At 47.9% G+C, this 16098-nt stretch overlaps 1 protein-coding gene across 1 annotated transcript in view; it reads left to right on the top strand.

The window, feature by feature from the left end:
• CAMTA1 (calmodulin binding transcription activator 1) overlaps positions 1 to 16098 on the top strand; it is a 3172802-nt gene that overhangs the window by 3009287 nt on the left and 147417 nt on the right. The window lies entirely within an intron of this gene.

Genomic DNA, 16098 nt, shown 5'->3' with positions numbered 1-16098 from the left:
GCTGTCTTTTATGGTGGACCTAAGTATTCTGATCCAGGATGTTAACCCCTTCGCCGCGGCGGAAATTTCGCTATAGTGCAAGGGGGGCAGGGTTGGGCGTGGTGCTCAGGTACTTCTGATGGCTCCCGGCCATCATAAATCATGGTGGGCGTGTGCTCATGACGGCCGTGAGCCGTCAGAACTCCGAACACTGATTAATTCTCCCTCACAGGCCGGTAATTAATCACACGTGGGCGGAGCGGCAGTGTTCTGACGGCTCCTGGTCATCATGAGCACATGTCTACTGTGACTCATGGCGGCAGGGAGCAGTCATGAGCACCAAAGGTGTTAACTAAACTTAAATAGGTGAGAGCAGCTTATGAGCCCAAAAAGAGAGGGTGGTTGGGACATTGTATCACGATATTGTTTGTGATCGAGAGACACCAAATTTAAGTCAGCATTTAGAAAAGTAACATACTAATATTACTTGCTTCCCATTATGCTGACTGGCATGTAGGGCAGTAACGAAGGACCTCCACTTGTGTCTGTCTTGAGCAAGTTTCTGTACGGTACCCCAGCTGATGCTGTTACTATAACAAAAGCTTTATATGGGACAAGGTTGTTAGCTTTGTGCCCAATTTCCAACCTAGAGTACCAGCAGATGGTGCTCTGTCTGGCCTCTACCCTTTGACCTGCCTGGCTTGGGTGACCCTGCACACCTCTCCAGGTCACTGAGACACACATGCCCATCAACCACTTCAAGGTGGCGAACCTGCAAGGAGTATTTTTTAAGAACATCAGCTTGTGATATGATATTATTTTCATCCTCATACTGTCTTTATTTAGGATTGCTCTTCATGTTAGCTTTCACCAAACTGGGAGAAGATTAAAGTTTCAGGTTTATGTGTTCTGAAAGTGTGGAAAAGAAAGAAATGCCCTACATTGCTCTACACGTAATATATTGCACTTTAACGCATGCATGTATGTAGTATTAACCGCAAATTATTCATACGCAGAGATAATAAAGGCTAACTCAAAGCCGTTACCTTTGATACTTGTGTTCATAATATTTTTGTTTGCTGTTTTGTGATGGATGTTGCGATCAGCAACACTGTGACCCTAAACGTATTCACACCATATGATTCACTATTGGTACAGCTGGTTGTTTTTGGTAAAAGTATGATATATTGCAATGTATTGCAACCTATAACTTTACAGTGGTTGAAGCGACACTCACAAATGTTGGCGTGACTGAATCCAACCAGCGCTATGCTTGGTACAATGTCACGCTTGTCACGGCAGCTAATATCCTTCCTTCCTCATAGGCATTTATTTCCAGACAATATTTTCCTTTGTATTGTTAGACTCTGCACCAGTCAATTAGTTCTCTTTGTTACTGCAGTAGTTTAGCCCAAATCAATTGTAAATAGAACAGGGACACACAATTCATTTGGTTCCCTCCCGCGATGGCCCAGTACCCAAAAATCGTCTGCTACAAAGAAAAGAAAATGATAATAAACCTGGTTTATTATCCTGTTCTTTTTCATGTCCTAACCTGTTTACCGGGCGGACATTCCACCGAGGTGCCGGCGTTCTGCAGAGTGGGCAGGGCAGCGTCGGCCAACGGTTGTGCGCAGCACCCGCAAGGTTGTGCTTGCGTCGGTTGTTGGCCGACATGAGCACGGAACGGGTTAAGGCTGCTGGCAAGGTTGTGCGACACTCCTCCACCATAGTGGAGGAGCCACTGTTGACATAGGCAGAAACAAAGCCTGTGTTGCGAGTGAGGAGAATGTACTTCTAATTCTTCATGAGTCGGACCTAGGTGCAGCATTAAGTGAAAGCCCTAAGCAGGCTTGCAACATTGTGAGGTTAAAGAAGATGCTTTTCTCAGCTCTCTCTTCATTACTAACACTTAAGACTGTGTTGCCTATGGATAAGATGACCTACAGTAAAGGGAAAAGAAACATTCAGTTTAAGTGAGCCTACAGCCGAGTTCTAGGCTAGAATGCGGTGTAGCCTTCACACAGAATAGACATCCTAAAACCACTCCAGAAACAACCAGAACTGCTTTGGCACAAAGAAAGCTAAATGCTTCCTTGGATTTATTTGAAGCTTTTGAGCAAATACATGGAGATTACCTCCCGTCCCTCCCTCGCCTTCCTTCAGCACAATTGAGGCCCCGCCTCCCACCCAGACCCACCCCCAGCATAAAAACTCTGCCCGCCCCCACCTCCACCTGTTTTTTTCTGTCTCCCTAGTGAGACTTACCTTTTCAGCTCCTCTCTGTGGCGGTGCCGGGGAGTCTTTGGTCTGGTTCTCTGCTACGGCGGTGCCCTCTGCAGCGTTCTCCTGGCTGTGCCTCCTCTCCTCGTCTCCCTCGTGGTATGGGGGCAGAGCGGTGGTTCAGGACCGGTTGGCGGTTGCTTGTCGGTTGCCTGTGTGACGTGCCGTGGCTGTCTCTCCTCTGCCCTCCGTGTTCCTTCTGCGCTGTGTTAGTCCTGGAGGGTTTTCAGGTTTCTTTGTGCGCTCAGTTGGTGTCTGGGGTTTCGCTTCTGTGCTGCTCATCCCTCTCTTCCTCCAGTGGCTTTGCTTCTTGGTGGGGGTCGCCCCTTTCCTCCCGTTGTGCTGCCGGACTCTGTCCTGGCCGTGCTGCTTGGTGGGTCTGATGTTCTGCTTGGCTGCTGCTGTTGCGCTGGTTGGCCTGTTCTCTGCTTCTTCTGTGCCCTCCTTGGTGTGGGGTTTCCTGGATGGGGCGTCCTGCCTTTCCCGCGTGCCTTGCACTGGGGCCTCTCCGTTCTCCCCGCTGTGGGTGTCTCCTCTGGCTTTCGGGTGTTCGTGGTTTTGGCCATTTGTTCGCCCTGGCTTGCTGCCTCCTTTTCTGGGTGCCGTGCCCTGTTGGGTTCCTGTCACTGCTGTCTGGTCGATTCCCTGTCTGTGGGTGGTCGTCTTTGGCATTTCCTCCTCTGTGGCTGCGGGACGTTTCTGTTGACGGGGTCCTGTGTGCATTGGTTCATGGGTGCTGGGTCGGCTTGGTGCCGGTTCCTCCGGTTCGTTGCGGGTTCCTCTGCCGGTGCCCGTCTCCGGTTCCTGCTGGGTGGCTCTCCTGGACTGGGCGTCCTGTTTGCTTGCCTTTTGTTCCCTCTGCTGGGTTCCTGTCGGTAGGGCTCGGGTTTTGGGCCCGCACCGTTTTATTGCTGGGGCTGGGGTGTCCGGTGGCTTTGTGCCTGTTCCGGTTCTCCTGGGGGTCTGCTCCTGGCTTCGGCCGGTTCCCTTCCGTGTGTTGGCCTTTCGAGCAGCTTTTCCGCAGGCTCTGCCTGGTGGTTTTTGGCGTGCCCTGGTTTTTTTTTTGGGGGGGGCGCTTCTCTCCCTGACGCTGCTTCTTTTCTGCGTTTCCTGTGGTTCTCTGTGTGGTACGCACGTTTTCTGGGTGTGCGTCCTTGCCCTTCGGCCTCGGGCCTTTGACCTGGGTCTTCCGGCATGTCCGGTTGCTCTCGTGGCTCTCCTTCATACGGCAGGGGTGTTCCCTCTTCCTTCTCTTGTCGGCCTCTTGCGACTTACGGCTGGGGTGTCTTTTTGCTTGGTCTGTTCGGGAGGTCCTTTGTGGTTCTTCTGGTGGTCGGGTTTTTGGTGGCCCGGGGTGTGTCTTCGCTGATCCCCTCTCTGGGCCTGGGGTTTGTCGGGGTGCCGTCTTCGGACTGTGCTCTGCCCCGTTCCCTTGTCCGGGGGCCTGGTCTCTCTTCCTTCGTGGGTTTGGGCCTTTTTTGTCCCAGGGCTCCTCGGGCGGTCCTGTGGCTGCGGGTGCTGGGGCACCTGGCTTCTGTGGTGTTTCTGGTTGCCTGGGCTCGTTTTCTTCTTCTCTGCCTGTCCGTCTGGCTCCTGTTGGGTTGGTCTCCGGGGTCTGTTGTCCCTGCTGCCCTTGTCGGTCCGTCCCCGGGGGTGCTCTCCTGGTGGCTCGGCCTCTGTTGCCTTCTGGATGGGTTTTCGCTGGCTCTTCCGGCTCCGCTTGTGGTGGCTTCGTTCGCCGGCCTGTTCTGGGCTTGGCTGGGGTCGGTTTGGGTTCCGGTTCTGGTTCCTGCTGCTCTCCTGGGGGTCCTCTTGCTGGCGGCTGTTGTGTCGTTGGGGCTTGCCCTGGTGCCCTTTCGGGGGTCTCTGCGGTTCTGAGGGTGTTGGCTCCGTGGATGTTCCGGTGGCTTGGTCTTCTGCCTCGGTTGGATGGGTCCTGTTTCTGGTCCTTGTCCTTGGTTGCCTGGGTCCTGTTTCTGTGGGCTGGGGTCTGGGTGCTGGGTCTGTCAGCTCTCTGCCTTGGTGGGTGACCTGTGTGCTGGCTGTTCTGCTTTGCTGGTTTCTTGCTTCATCCTGGGTTTTCTCATGACTTCCCCATCCCGGCTTTTCCGCTGCTCTGGCCTTTCCTGTGCGGGCTCCCTGGGTCTGTGCTCGGGGGTTGCTGCTGCTCCCCGTTGGCCTTAGGCTCTTTGTTTTTATCTCCTGTCCGGGCTGTGTTGCGCTCGGTGGAGGTTCCTTCCGGTGGCTCTGTGCCCGTTGGGGTTTCGGGCTCTTCCCCTGGGTTCTCTGCGGGGTTTGTGCCTGCTGCCTGGTGGTTGTGCGCCTGGATTCGACTGTGTTGGGGGTTCCTGTCTGGTTGGCGGTGGCTTGCGGGCTTCCCGTCGGTCCTCCTCTTGGCTGACCTGTGCTTGGTGTTTGTGGGCCTTTTGGGCCTGGTGTTCTGCTCCGGGTGTTGTTCCCGTGATGCTGGCCTCCTTTTGTTGGGGCGGTTCCCTCCTGCTGGGGCTCTTCTGGGGTTGTCGGTGGCCCCTCTGCGAGTGCGGTGGGCATCTTTCCGGCTTCTTGGTGCTCCTGTCTTCCTTGCATGTTGCCTGGGGTCTGTTGCCTGGTTGTTTTTCCGGGTCTGCTGTGTTTGTTTCCCTACCTTGTCCGGTCCTTCCCTTCGGGGTCTTTGCTCCTGGGGTTGGTTGTCCTATCCAGTCCTCCCTCTGGGCCCCTTGCGGGTCTTGGGTTTCGGCTCTTGCCTTTTGGGTTTGCCCCCCGCGTGGGCCTGGTCGGGTGGCTACCTGTCCTGCTGTGCGCACTGTGGCGGCCTGTGTTCCGTTTCTTGGTCCCGGGTTCGTGTCCTCTGTTGTCCTCTTGGCCTTTCATCCTTGGGGTGTCGGCGTGGTCGGCGACTCTGCTTTGGACTGTCGTCGCCCCTGTGGGGCGCTTGGGGGTCTTGTGGGCCCTGTCTGGGCCGTTTCCCTTCTGTCTGGGCTGTTCGGATCTGTTGGTTTTGGGTCTGGTTCCGTCCTTTGTCCCTCCGGTGACTCGCCATTTTGGCTCTGTCTCTGGTTGGTTTTGCCTGTGTTCGGTCCTGCTCCTTCCTTGGCTGTGGCTCCTTTGGTTGGTTTGACTGTCCGGCCTCTTTTTCTGTGGTGCCTGCTGGTTGTGGTGTCCTTCCGGGTGGAGGTCTCTGTTTATTCGCTTTGGTCCGGCTCGGGTGTTTGCCTTCCCCCGCTCCGTGGGGTTGTTGGTTTCGGTCCCCTGTCTTGGTGGCTTTTCCTCTGGTGGGGGTTCGGGCTTCGGAGTCTTGTCCTCTTTGCGAGGCCAGGGATGTTGATCTGCTGGGTTTGGGGCACTGTTTTGTGTTCTTTGTCGCTCAGTTGTCCGTCTCTGTTTTCTTCTTCTTGCTATGTCCTCAATTGTGCTGAAGGAAGGCGAGGGAGGGACGGGAGGTAATGCGTCCATTTCTTACGATAATGGCATTACTCCTAGTCCTACTCCCTCGCCTTCCTTCAAGGACCCTCCCTCCCTCCCGGTGCGGTACAACTGAGTGCTAGCTCGGCTTGTTTGTGTACAGGTGGAGGTGGGGGCGGGCAGAGTTTTTATGCTGGGGGTGGGTCTGGGTGGGAGGCGGGGCCTCAATTGTGCTGAAGGAAGGCGAGGGAGTAGGACTAGTAATGCCATTATCGTAAGAAATGGACGCATTACTATCGGTGCAGCACGTTCATTTTCAAACCCCATTCCTGATAGGAACATAGAGGCCTAAAGCAAAATGGACAGATGACAAACTGGTTTGTCACTTTTCCCAGTGCTTATACTTTGAAAGAACATTTTAGGTTTCAGTCATTTTTATCGAAGTTACCGATACAGATCAAGAACATAGAAAACGTTAGACGTCATTTAGCGTATGGCGGCTGGTTTCTCAGCCCGCCAGTGAAGCTAAGGGAAATGTCTGTGCTTTCAGCAGAGCCTCCACCCCAACGCTGCACTGAAGACCAGCATTTAGCTCAGCTGGCGCCATGTTTAACCCCTTCACTGCGGCGGCTGTTCCGCCGCAGTGCTAAGGGGGTGGGGCGGCCGCGCAGCGGCGCATGCTGGTGACGGAACCGCTCCGTCACCAGCCGCGGTTGCGCTGTGCTCATGACGGAGCGGTCCCATCACGGCCCCGCCCGCTCAATGGAACGCTCAGTGCAGGCGCGCCGAACGGGCCGTGACGGAACCGCTCCTCCATCAGCACAGCGCGACCATAGCTGATGACGGAGTGGTTCCGTCACCAGCAGGGGAGGGGTTAATGTGCCTCCTCTGCCAAAAAATTAATTTTTCAAAAACAAAACTCTCAATGTGTGAACTTGTTATTGAGGGATGTCTCTGACATTGCTGAGAGTTTTTTTCAATTAAGAGTGCAAAAAAGTGATGGGTGGAATGCTTAAATAAATCTCAACCACTAAGAGAAGTTTTGTGAATTTCCTATATGGGACCATAAGGTTTTAACTTACCGCCCTGAATAGGAAAATAGTGCATTGGACTGTCCTCCCTAAATTAAGAAGATGGCCTGAGATGCTTTGCTGTAGCTCAGTGACTAAAAGGCCTTTGGGATTCTGCTTATATTGCCAGCGTAGGCTCTGAAATCAGAAACATGGTGAACCCCCCGACTATAAATAGAGCAAGGCAACCATGTGTTTGACAGACAGGTCATCCGCCATACTTGTTGATAGAGTACCAATTTCATCTAGAACTAAATAAAGTCCATTTTCTAAAAAAAAGGCATTTCAGCTACACTCAATATAGTTTTCTGCAAACTCAGAAAACGAAGTTAGCTAACACAAGACAACCCCCCAAATAGGGGTAGGAGGATGAAAAGTGAGGGAAAGTAGAAAACAGTTCACCAGGATTCCACCTCTGCTAAAGAATGCCCTGACAACTGAGTAGGTGGTTTGGTTCTGAAACTCACCGTGCTCTTCTACAAACTTCTCACCCATAAACTTCCCCTTGCATTCACTTAAATGTTTATTCTTTTTTGTGCAATCTGAATATTGACGTTGTTTCTTTATAATTTCCTGCTGCATTTTGCTGTTTACCTGTTACCATCCATGACCTGCTATTGTTAGATGTATGCATCACCCTTCTACTCTATCCACGTTACCCCTCACAGCTATGATTTATCCCCTCTGGAAGATTTCTAAATTGCATCATCTCCTACATGATCGGAGTCTGTAACTTAGCCCTTCAGGGCCTCCAAGAATTATCCAAAAAACAATCCAGATTTATGATATATTTATTTACACTGCTATTAGAGATTAAACTAGATACACAGCTCATTGAGTTACATGTTCTCACATTGGCAGAAAATGTTCAATTTCTTACTGATGAGCTTGAGTAAGGGCAAACTGAGAGTATTCTGTAAAACCTAAATTAATCTCATCTGGGAGAAGAAACAAAACTCATTTGTGACCTCAAACATGGTTATCTGCACAATCTCAAATTAGCTTGCACTTAAGTTTGTAACAAAAAGCCTCATGGTCTCGAATGTCTTGCACCAGTAAGAAGGTTCCCAATATAGGTTTGCAAATTGTGTCTATTTCTACAGGCCCCTGATCTGCTTTCTGTAGTAGATCGGTTCTCAAAACAACTTTCCACATGGCATTGATGGACCCTTCATTCTTCAAGCCTATGGTGATGAGCACGTGTTCCCTCCTTTGGTTAGCTGCCGAGTTGCCAATTCTCTTGTTTGACCCTTCATGATAGTCCTGACTTGTGTAACCAAGCGCTCTTTGCTTTTTGGGACTTTTAGGTTTCCCTTTTTCACTTTTTATGTATTCGTTTAAAATCCTCCGCCTAAAAAGTAATGTTGGATAAAACCCAGGACTAGCTGCAGTGTCAACTTACCCTGCAGTAATTTAGTAGCTGTAGTTGGGTGGGCCAACAGCCGTGGTGCCCGATCTTAATGTGACCGTTTCATGATAGTGCACAACAGCAGTGTTGAGCGTAAAGAGATGTCCCGCTGACTGATCGGTTGGGGGAGGGGGGGGCGGGGGGATGGTGTTCAACAGAAATATATGAGGCTTTGGATGTAAGCTGTAAATATTCTTCACAGAATGCCTTCAAATGCCTAATATATCCCAGCCAAGATTAGGTCTCACCCTGAAGGCCCTTCCAGGAGATTTTTAATGTGTTACAAGAGATAATTAATTTGCTAAAAGCACCAGCTTGTATTGCTTCTTCACTGAAAGACACGATGCAGCACGACATCTACAATTTTCATGGCATTTGGTGATGATAGCTGACTCAATTAACACTTTGTCTGCTGGAAGTAGGATTCTCTACATAGCGACAAGGGCGTGGGGTGTAAGTGTAGATGGTAGCAGTCTGGAGAACATCTCACCGCTTGATGCTTCACAATATCATTCTGCACTGTGCTGTGTAGGTCACACCAATATTTGACACTCGAGCCCTTCCTGTCTCCTTGTGCAGAGTAGGTGTCTCCTTATTCCAGGCGTCATTTATTATCTCCCTGTCCATGTGAGCATCTTCTGCTACATTCCCCTTGAAATATTCATATTTTTATTTCTTGTTTGTCCACTTGGATGCCTAACTATGCGGCAGCATGGAACCTGTGTTACAACAGTGGCAGATGATCAGCCACGCTTGGCGACTGCTGATATGGTATTGGTTGTTACTCCGTCCTAGTAGCTCCACCAGTAGATAAAAAACCTGCTTCAAGACTGAGCCCCATGACTCTGGCTCATTAGACGTAAATCTCAATATTTTTGCCCTTTGGACCCCCTGGCCTCCTTGTCACTGGCCCCCATGACTCCTGGCCCCTATGGCTAAGGAACATCTACTACTCACTGTCCACTTGTTTGCAGCTTCATGCCATTGTCCCCACTTCTCTATTTGACGCCACATTGTCGTTAGAACCACTTCAGTCGATCACATTTCTTTAGGCTCAGCTGCGACTCCACACAGTTGTCTCGCCCTCAAACACCGACTGTCATTCCTGGAAAGGTACATTACTAGAACCCGCTTTTCAAAGGCCCCTAACATGTTATGAGTTTTCTCCATGTAGATCGGGGACATTTTGAACGTTTCTGTGGGAGATCACCCTGGTTTACGTAGTGGATCCGCACAGGAGTGAAACAGCAGAAAATGGCAGCTGGGCAGACATGCTGATTCAAGTGGTTGGTATGACAACATTTCTGATGGCCCCACATCCTTCAAAATGGCCTTCCTCATTAGAAGCAGGTGGTGACTTAGTGTCAGAAGCCACAACTTCCTTGAAACCTAAATGGAGCAGGGAAAGGCAGAGCGTGGATAAGATCTCTGCTGGCTTTTCAGAGAGTTTCTCTAACCAGCTTCCTCTAAAACAGAACCTTTTTCTGACTCTGCTCAGTGTAACAGTCCCCGTTGTCATCTTAACTTTCTCTGATGAAGATTAATTCTACTACACTGTACCAGCTAATAAAATCAGCTATATTTTAGAGTCGTATCCTTGTAACGCACTGGTATGAAGAAACTGAAGTGAAGTGAGTTATTTTATTACCCAAGTGTGAGTTAATTACTGGGTGTAGTAAATAGCTTCTGTTCCAAGTGTTTCATTTGGAAATCAGGCATAAAATGTGAAGCCTGCATTAATTTCACTCAATTCCACGTTTTTTTATTTGTCCACACCTTTTCACCTTCGAAACATTTTTGTAGGTTTCACCTACCAAAATCAGTAAGGAGAAAACAGCCATGGTACAATAATTATCACAGAACTCGGAATTCAGATATAAGTCTAGAGAGAGGCCTTCGGGTCCACTTGCAACATTATTTGCATATTGTACAGTGTATGCTCTGGTCTGCAAATAGTCTGAAAAATAACAAATATGTTAGCTTGACCAAAGCATAGAACCTACCCCAAACACAATTACCTCAGGGCAATTTTAAAAGAAGTACAATCTTCATTATATTGAAAAACTGAGCTAGAGAAGCATGAACTCCTGTTACTAACCTGCAAGTTATTCGTGGGAAGTGTCTAGTCCACATGCACTCGACTCAATGCGCTATCGCCTGGAATGTGGAACCGCAGAAGGGAGGGACAAAGCATTGGGTTTAAACCAGTTCTGCTTTCCTCGTTGAGGCTAATGCGTGGCTGGAGTCCGGCTGTGAAGGATGTTCGTGGTTTATCGTGTTCAACAAAGTTTCAGCCTGCATCTTGTAATCTGTCTTGTCAGTGCCCAAAAGGGAAACCTCCTCTGGCTCGCGCTCAGTTGATGGAATGCCTCGTTGCTTCTACGTGACTGCTGTCTCCATGCTCAGAAACAGCCCTCCACGACCTTAGGAGCGCCGATCAAACCGAACAAAAGGCTCGACTAGTCATTTGTTACCACACAGATTACACATGGGTGGCTGGGCGCGAGCTGGTACTTCATTAACTGGGGCCAGAGTTAACCCAGGTGAATGTTCCTTCACAGGCACAGCCTAAAGTCAGGGCCCTTCTGCCAATGTCACCGGCTGGTAGAACAAGGGCAGTCACAAAAGCACCGAGGTGCCAGTTGATGTATAGAGATGTGAATTTGGGGGGAAAGAACAGTTACCCCCCAAACTTAGAGAGGGGCAGAACCAAGGGACCAATGATAGAGGCTTTAGCTGCACAGTCTTGAGTTGCCTAGGTACATGCGTGAGAAGTTCATCCTGTTCAGGTTTTTTTGTTTTGCATTTTGGGACTTGTAGTCCTGATTTTATACAGGGTTAACAGCACTACAAGTCCCAAAATTCAAAGCAGAAACCTGGACTGAATGGGGTGCTCGTGCAAGGACCTGGCAAACACGAGAGCTCTCGTTCATGGTGGGGAGAAATGGCGGGGTATGTAATGCAATTGTAGGATTGTTTAAGTGTGCATCTTCACTACTAACTCCGGTCTACACAGAGCTATCCTTTTGGTCTGGTATTAGCAAAAGGACTATTTTGATATATTCTCTCTATGTCCCCCTCCTCCTCCAGGGCACATGCCCCATACCCAGAAACCTTCATGTTGGTTCCTGCCTTTAACACCCTCAGTTAACATAGTGCAGGGATGTCCCTGCACTGAAGTCTACCATTCCTCATCTTTCTTGCCTTGTGGTACTTCTAGTCATACATAAAATAAAACTACAAGTACCTGAATGAAAGTGGAAGCCATTACATTAGGCTCATCAATAACATGCATGGCCTGTACATAGATACATTCTGGGAACATCCCTAGTTTTCTCTCTGTGATGCCCTTCCCTCTGTAGCATACATGCTCACCTGCCCTGCTAAGATTAGTTTTTCCATTTTTGTACCTATATTTATTATTTATTAAGAATAAAAGATGCATTGTTGTAACGAGGACACCCTGGACCCTCATGCATGTAAAATAACTCCACCCTCTGGTTTGTTTAGTAAAAAAGTAGCTAAAATCGGGGTGAATTGGGCCCTCAACACAACACCCTGGGCTCTGGTGCCACCGCACCTGCTGCACTACAGACGGCTATGCCCGTAAAAAGAGAACGCATAGGGTATGACAGGGCTAGATGGGCAACTCAACCTGCCTTCGTCCCTTCACAAGGTGTTTGTGATGGGTTCCTGTCTCTCATGCAAGACATTGCATGACAAAAATATTGCCACTATATTGGTTACCACTATATCAGCTACCACTATATTGGCTACCACTATATCGGCTACCACTATACTGACTACCACTATATTGGTTACCACTATATTGACTACCACTATATCAACTACCACTATATTGGCTACCACGATATCAACTACCACTATACTGACTACCACTATATCGGTTACCACTATATTGGCTACCACTATATCAACTACCACTATATTGGCTACCACTATATCAGCTACCACTATATCAACTACCACTATATCGGCTACCACTATATCAACTACCACTATATCGGCAGGTAAGTAGAACTGAGGTTAAGAGTAATGAATCTATACTTACCAGTATGTACCCACCTTGATAATGTAGTGGATCGGATAATTTTGAGGGTTGATATTGTTGACCTTAGTATAGAGTCATACAACCGAAAACTACAGTGCTGAGAATCCAGAGCTCCCAGCAATACTTATTCTGTTTTTTTCTTTTCCAAAGCTGGTCTCCAAGCACAGAGACACCCTCAGCTTGTATAAAGCGCTTCTAACCTGGGCCGCGCCACGACGCAAATGTAAACAGTGTTGAGTAATCCAAAGAGCAGTCCTGGAGCACCTCCCCCCTGATTCACAGTGCGACACCTGGCACTAATATGTCCTCAGACTCTGGGTAAAGGTGCTGCAGGTTTATTACATACACCGTTATGTAATATGGTGTGTAAGATAACCCACCATATTACATAATGGTGTATGTAATAAACCTGCCCTGGTGCCCCTACAGAGCTCTCACAATACACCTCTCTTCTGACTTGCATTGTGTGAGGGACTGTCCATACTGACACCATCACAGTACTCGTAAAGTACATTCGTCAAACCGTGTTCCAGTAAAGAGTTGTGTGCACGTCTGTCTGGGCAGTTAACACTGCTGCAGAGATTTCTCAACCTATTTTGAATCCTACTGGGAACAACTCGGGTTTTTATCCGTCTAAGTTTGATAAAGTGATTGAGTGTGAGAGGAGTGTAGTAATTACACTGTTATTAACTGCTAAAAGCAATCCACCAATAGCGAACTATACAAATACTGTTCTATAAATGTAGCCATCCATAACATAAACCCCTTTTACAATGGATAAACCCCTTAGACCATATGTATGCCTTTTGCTTTCTTTTTCCCTCTGGGGTACCACAAGAAGTTAACATAAGCTACGTATGCATTATTGAGCTGAGAAAATGTACAAAAGGCTAAAGCATGTTAGCCTTTTAATTACATATATTTTATGTTACTTACCGGGTTAATGCGCCTGCTGTAAAGATGTGTAACCTGAAGGCCACACTTTCTTGTCCCTATATGATAGCATCTTAGGTTAATGAACCCGATGCATGTAGGTTTGTGGGGTGAGGATAGGGGTGTGTGTGTTTTCTCAGAGGCCACCATAATAGTAAGATTTTTCAAGTTGCTAATGGGCCTACTGCCAACCGTAGTCTGCCCTGCATGTCACTAGTGGTAATTAAGACTCGTTGGATAGTTAGGATTTAATCTGAAGAACGACTTATAACATGAAGATGAGATGCCCAGAGGCTGAAACTAAATGATTGATATGTCTACATCCTTAGGACTCCAGGTCCGCATGCCTGATGGACAACCTTGGCTTTTCATCCTTGTAAGGCCGACAACATAAATACATTTACATTTGGTAAGACTAGCACCTGCACCAGCTTCCTTGATTGAGAGCTAGGCAAGTTGAATACACTAGTCTGAAATACGAAGTTTAGTTTTAAAGATAGGGCAGCCGAAGAATACACATAAGTATAAAAGACTCCAGACATCTCACCGCCTTGCCCCAGTACCAACTTTTTATCATATCCTTCAGTTTTAAAGAATAAGCTGAACGCCAGAGTCCGAAACTAGCAAAACAAATGAAAGAAACTTTTCTTCAGGCGACAGAAATTGAGTGGTTTGAGTCAACATCCGAAAGGGTTATAAGACTCTCTCTGATTAGTGGGAGTCAGGCTTCATCAGTTACCCCCTCCTTCGGCAGCCATCTTGAAGAAGGAGCTGGGGAGTCGAGGGAGCCTGGACAATCACACTCCCAGGATTCAGTGGGGTAGAGTGGGGTAACGCAGGCTCCTGTAGCACCTCAACCCTTCAGAGGGCAACATTTAGGCCAACACTAATCAATATATGGGAGACCCAGGGGCACCTCTTTACACTCTGCTGGTGGTCCCATCATTTTGCTTTACGCCACTGGTGGGGCGAGCACCTCCCTGCAGTGCTGCTGAGTCGTAGAGCATAGCTGCCAAGGTTTCAGATTGCTATGTGTGACATTTACATAATTTCAGAGTAATTATGAGTGACATTTCAACGACTACAAGTGACACTTTCACGCAGGCAAAATCAAGCAATGAAGATGAGGCAATCCTATAGATATCAGAATTTACACTAATTTAAGCAACGAGAAATTCTAGGAAGATTTTAAAACCTATCTGCAAAGCACCAGAAACGGAAGGAAGGGCACTAACCAGAGACAGACTACGTGTCTGCAGTGCTCAGTAACTGAGGGCAGGCAGGCGCTGCTGATGAACTCATTGATGTGATCATTGATGACATGAGCTAACCTAAAAAGGATTTTTTTTTTACCATAGCAAGTGCGACTAGAAGATAATGCCGTCACTGAGTCACAGGCATACTTGGTTGGCAATGTAATAAGGTAAAAAAGAATGGTGGGAAACACCAGCGTAAAACTTGGCAGCGTTTTACTCTGAACACATGATAGTGCAAACAAATACAAATTGCACTGACAGTCTTTTATTAGTTTTAAAAACAAGCTTTTGCAATCATGTCACTATTTTATCAGATCACTAATGATGAAGAAACAAGCCATCCACAATGGTATTATTCAGGGTCTGCTGGCAGGAAGTCTTTATTCTGTGTTAACATGTTATCACTCTGAAGGGCAGGGAGTTGGGAGGTTTTTCATATCACACCGAAAAAGGAAAATGGTAATGCTGGTTATATATTGATGTAGACACTGCTATACTGTTATGTACTAATAAGCAAATGGTAATAATTATGCTATGGTGTTATTATGCTGTCAATAAAGAAAAAAAAAAAAAACATGTTATCACTCAGAAAACAAACGGCTGACAAGTGGTGCAGTACTATTCATGCAATATTATCACTAGGGCCTGTTAAAATGAAAGCGGATAAAAGTAAATGTTGAATTTGAATTTTATGAACTAGATTTATTTCACTGACTCATATACCGTAACTAAGAGATGTGACTCCTAGTCCAGGCAGCAGAGAGAGCCCGGGCTGAGAGATGACAGAGGCGGTGCTGGTGGCTCGCCTAGCAGCAAGTAGCAAAATGCGTGACAATGCATTTCAGTGCGGTGATGCGGATCACCGCACTGAAATGCGTGAGCGTCACATCTGTTGCGTGATGCTTGGCAGGACTGGTAGAATGCGCCCTTCATGAGCTGCCATGCGCACTGCCTTCCGGGTTGAAGGATTAGAGATGCTTTAAGTGTGTTTGGGGGTTGATATATCTGAACCAGAAACGACGTCCTGACAAAAGGGAGAAAAAACATCTTTCACTTTGACATATTTCTTTACATATTGCCTAGTAGTTTTGTCAGACATTACACCCGGGCTGTTAGTAGAAGGTGTGTTCTCTTTGTACATTAGCCCCCAAAAGCCGGACACAAAGTTCAAAGGTTTCTTGAAACCCAGATGATGATGTAGGCATACAGGTCATTGGGCAACCAGTGACATAGCTCGGTTGGTTATGTGCTCGCTGCGGAGGTCCATGCGCATTGATTTGATTTGATGTATTCCTCTCACCCCCAAGTTATTACCTCTCTCTTCCGTCTCTGCATTACCCCCGTCTGTCCTGGCACACTGACATGTACCTCCCCCTCACCACTGATCCCCCGCCCAGAGTGGAGCACAGCTCCAGAGGTAAGCTGCAGTGCATTTCAGCAGTTAACAAGCATTGTTACCTGACTGATGAATGTACTAAGCCACTAACCGTGACGAGGCGTCGCCCCATGTGCGTTAATTCACTTTGCCAACCACTGTTAATGCACCCAGCCTGCAGCATGGAATCTGGAACTCTTTGTAGGAGCTGACTCCTACGATTTAATTTACTCCTGTAAATCAGGTCTGAGCTGACAAGTGGAGAAAAAGGTCAATGTTTTTTGAAGCTCTCCTGACTAACTGCCAACCTTACACAGTGA

Source organism: Lissotriton helveticus, chromosome 5_1 (genome assembly GCF_964261635.1).
Source record: "Lissotriton helveticus chromosome 5_1, aLisHel1.1, whole genome shotgun sequence".
Lineage (NCBI taxonomy): Eukaryota > Metazoa > Chordata > Amphibia > Caudata > Salamandridae > Lissotriton > Lissotriton helveticus.
Note: the sequence above shows the minus strand (reverse complement) of the source record. Positions and strands in the feature narration are given on the sequence as shown.